General features: G+C 34.4%; 1 long non-coding RNA gene across 1 annotated transcript; it reads right to left on the bottom strand.

Moving 5' to 3' along the window:
• Nucleotides 1–1,324: 1,324 nt before the first annotated feature.
• On the bottom strand, nt 1,325–4,121 carry LOC141302399 (uncharacterized). Its single transcript, XR_012342387.1, has 5 exons — nt 4,023–4,121; nt 3,097–3,270; nt 2,814–2,868; nt 2,289–2,389; nt 1,325–1,729 (listed from the first exon to the last, which is right to left on the bottom strand). It is a non-coding gene; the product is annotated as an uncharacterized lncRNA (long non-coding RNA).
• Nucleotides 4,122–4,723: the final 602 nt, after the last annotated feature.

Raw genomic sequence — 4,723 nt, 5'->3', positions numbered from 1 at the left:
AAAAAATGCAACTGTATTGAACATAGCACCCAATCACTCGTTTAATATTTTTTGTTCCCTGTCATTTCGCTGTATTTTATGTTTGATTTAGCACAGGTGCCCTCTTACGTCATACTCCGAAAGTCCCCTTAGGCATTTGTGCGCATGCGCGCTACTCATGAATGGTGCTTTATAGAGGACGCACAAAAATACAGATTAAAATCATTTATATTTAGGTTAAATGGAAGATATAGCTTGTGCTGCATGTTAGCTTGCAAATTATGCCCAAGAACATAATTTATTAAGCCATATGTCTTACTAACAAGAAACAATGCCTCTAACCACAGGTCACGTACGAAAAATAATGCCCCGTTTAAGCCATTCTGAAGGGGTGGAGCGGAAAATGAAAATAAATACGGCCTTTTAAATTTTAAATGCTCCAGCGATTTCATTCCGTCAACCCCTTAGAACCCACCAAGAGCTAAATTCAGGTGTTTGCGAGTAGTTTCATTTAAAACGGAGAGGGCTGCCTTCCGCCTGTGTTTTCTGTTGTACTGACATGAGAGTCAGGGCTCCGAGCTTTCGGTCTGCGAACTACATCACTGAGCCTCTTCTAAAAGCATTTAAATAAAAACACTCCAGCGACTGTACGCAATGTAAACATAATATCATTTTAAAGAGCTATATTAAGCGCATATGAGCTGCTTTTATATGGTTTACGGATGAGCTTCAGGGCTGGCGTTTCTTCGTCCGTGTTCACAAAACTACATATTTTAAAGGCATTTAAAAAATAAAAACACTCCAGCGATTGAACAGTAATAGTAGATTAGTGTATTGAAAACGTTAAAATGCTTGCTTATTTGTGCTGCATTTTTGTGGAAACGAATTAGCTAGTAAAGACTGTTTCATGAATACCCAGCAAACATTTGGACGTGTAATGACCGTTGAAAAGACGTCCGTCCGACACGTCCCGTCATGGTTGAAAAATAGTTCCAAAATGGAAGTTGAACCGACGTCTTTTCTGGCCGTGAATTCCACGTCTCTTCAGCACGTCCCTGGACGTCAGAATTAGTCTTCTTCTGGATGTTTATGTGTGTTTTTATGCATAAGTGTAGGCATATAAGCCTGCATATAAAATAATCATACACTAATTGTGTTAAATCGTAAACAGGCGATTTTGACGTATCTAAACTTGACAAAGGTTCTAAAAAGGGCCAAAATCGGCCCAGTCATACCGAAACGTCTAGATAGAACACGTTATAATCACGTGTAGATCAAACAACACATTATTTACTTATACATTTAAGTACTTAATATAATTAACTGCATCTGAATATAAGGTTAAGGTTTGATACATGCAATTATGCATAATTTATAGTTATTACAGTAACTACATGTAACAAGGTCACTGTAAAATAAAGTGTTATATTATTAACATTTTAGTAGTTCATTACAAATGATCAAAGATAACGGGATGAACTAAAGTCACAATTTATTTATCACATTTATTTTATGGTTTTAATACAAATTCACCAGGGAAACAGGAAAAATGAACATGTTCATCACGAAACAAATTCAGTTTCATAACTAAATTTAAGGAATTGAGCTGTCTCCCACATCTTTTTCACCCGAAAACTTATTTTTTTATAACCCCCACCCCCTGCTCTTCCTGGAGCATGTTTTAGATGTTCAGCCATAGTGCCATCAATTTCCGATTCTGTTGAATTGGGGTTCCACCTCTTAACAGCATCTGAGGGAAGAAAATATGAATGTAAAAAGCAAAAACTTAAACAAGCACTTATTTTGAAAGTGTTTTTATCTATCAAACTAATTGTACAATGCAGTCGAACAAGACTTTTCCCATCCATTTCATGAACACATTAACCTGTGATATGAGTAACATGAGAACATTATATTTTAGTGGATTTCTCTGACACTCTACATGTCACAGTATTGAGAGCTTCTCTGAGATACCAAATGATTGAATGTTTCACCAGGACCACTCCCTCTCCTTAGTCTTCAAAAAGTCTAAAAGTAATGTAGTGACACTCTTATGGAAATAAGATAATTTGTAATTATTTAAATTTGTCTAATTTTTAAACTGTGTGTCATGAATCAACATCTCAGAAAAATGTTATGCATTTCAAAACAAAGTGACGACTTAATTCGTGATGCAGGATGTTGATTTCATACATGTCCACATATGAGAACACCGGGACTAAAACATGTTAATTATGCGTTTGGACATTTCTGATAAAAACAGGTCTTTTAAATAAGACACAAGGAACATACGATGTGTCACAAATTACCTTGTATTATATTATATAAAGGTGTAGCCTTGAATGCAGCCTTTTCCAGCTGGCCACCACCCTGCATGTTGAATTTTGCCATTAAGGCATTTGACATGATTCTGCGAAATAAACGATTCAGTCATAATATTAAAATGCATTGTAAGATCAGTATTACAAATTAGCAGTACTGTGCAGCTTGCCAATTGCATGCAGTGTTAAAACATACACTTTCACAACCACTCTCTATCATGTAATAAGTGCTCTATCCCTATCCAAAGTTTTTGTGACAAGTAATGACTCATTCATTTCTTACACTAACATTATGTTTTTATATCTTGTTTTAAGTCCTACGAACAACCTGATTTAGCACAGACATTACAACTTCAACACAAAAACAGGCAATTATATAAGTAGATATAGTGTGTGACAGAATTATAGTATTACCAAAGGTTGAGGTTATTATTGTGGATACTGTTACTATTGTCATTTTTTTCTGAAATACGACACAGCAAAACACACAAACAATGCTAGGTAAATACATACTTGTTCATACACAGTCTCTGACTGACATTCGGCCAACTCTGGACAGTTGCTGAACCTAAAAGTGACACCACAATCAAAATAATGTAATAATGTTTTGAAAAATCAAGAGCAAGACAGAATTGACAGCAAACAAAAACAATGGTATCGATATTGGCATTAGATTATCAATAAACAACTACTTGTACCTCTAATAAAAGATTTACAAACTGACTGTTTGCAAACTTTGCTTTAATGAATTGCCCATAAATGGCCTGCGTTTCAAACACCATTTAATATTCCTTACTTGCTGATGGCATGGGGTAATTATCTGGTTCCACCTATTTGAAATTGTAAAAGACCAAGGCAGGCTCCACTGTCCCCTCGGATTCTGAGCTGCTGTCCTCTTCCGCTAAGGCATCAACTCTTGCCTTTCGACATCTCCACTTTCTTTGATAGTCAGAGGACATGTTTAGCAAATCTGAAATTACAAAATACTTTTAAAGCACTTATTGAAGTCAGCCATGCTCAAATTAATTTACAGATTTCAGTGAATTATTCCTGAGCTCCTTCTACAGTTTTAACATATCACAGTCTTTCATTTCATTTATTTTCAGAAATAAACTTTCAGAATGCTACATCTGAGTAGTACTTTTTAATTTAATCTTTAAACATGTTTAATCAACCGATGTGCTCTTATGTGCTGCATGTCATTGATATCAAAGTACATATATACATTTAACTATTGTTTTTTTTCCCTTTTATAGCTTGCCTAATAATAAAGAAATATATATATGTATATGTATATGTGTGTGTGTGTGTGTGTGTGTGTGTGTGTGTGTGTGTGTGTGTGTGTGTGTGTGTGTGTGTGTCAATGCATATAGTATACTGAATATATAAATTTTAATATATCTCATACAAGTCATTAACACAAACACACTTTAACATTCTGTGATAATGCTTACACATAAAACAACAAATTGAGAAAACTTAAAAATAATCGAAAGCTGGCTACTTCAACTTTTAATTTTCATAAACTTTTTATTTTGCCACAGATGAGTTTCTTTTTAGGGTTAAAAAAGACCATAGCATTAAACATTACCTTTTAGCATACTAGCTAACTTTAGCCCAAGTTAATTTAACTTGACAGTGTGCTTATACTTGCTTTTGGTTCCTCCGAGTAAAACAAGTAAAATTAAAATACATTAATTAAATATCTCAAAATGTACTTACCCATCGGTGAATTTTTAATGATTTGTAAACTCAAAAAACTCTCTCCTTGTGTACGTTTACGGCTCACTCCTCTTCTTCTGGTGTTTTTGGCGATTTTGCCAAACCAGCATAAAAAGATGCATTACCGCCACCTATTGATCTGGAATTTTGAGTATACAAACCTATGATACAAACTGTCATATCTCGAGATAATCTGCTGTAGAGATACCATATCGGGAGATTTGTCACAACATCTTGGCAGCAGTTTTTGCATCCAGCTCAGACTTTAAATTGTGACTTTATGAATAACTTATGTATATAGCCTATATATATTTAATCATTAAAAACGAAATAATTAAATCATATTGTAATGTATGGGAAACTAGTGGAATAATGGGTAAATGCAGTGATTTCACACTTAACTACAAGCAATTTGTGAATAGAATTTGACATAAAACAAGATGTAAAACAAATGGAAGTTTTTTAAATAAAGATTTCCGTGCTGGTTTGCATGGGTCTTAAACGTTTAAAGGACGTCAGTGGACGTCTATTAACAACATCTTAAGAAAACTTTGGGCACTTAAATTAATTACTGTAGTATGCCAATGTGAATGTGTATGTAAGCACAATTGCTTTTGCATATTTCATAAGGATTTTATAGAGGTTGACGATGGACTATAAATGCACGTGTAAAAGACGTCACCTGCTGGACGTCCTTTCAC

Source organism: Garra rufa, unplaced genomic scaffold, assembly GCF_049309525.1.
Source record: "Garra rufa unplaced genomic scaffold, GarRuf1.0 hap1_unplaced_001, whole genome shotgun sequence".
NCBI classification, from domain to species: domain Eukaryota; kingdom Metazoa; phylum Chordata; class Actinopteri; order Cypriniformes; family Cyprinidae; genus Garra; species Garra rufa.
This window is presented reverse-complemented; position numbering and strand designations above follow the sequence as displayed.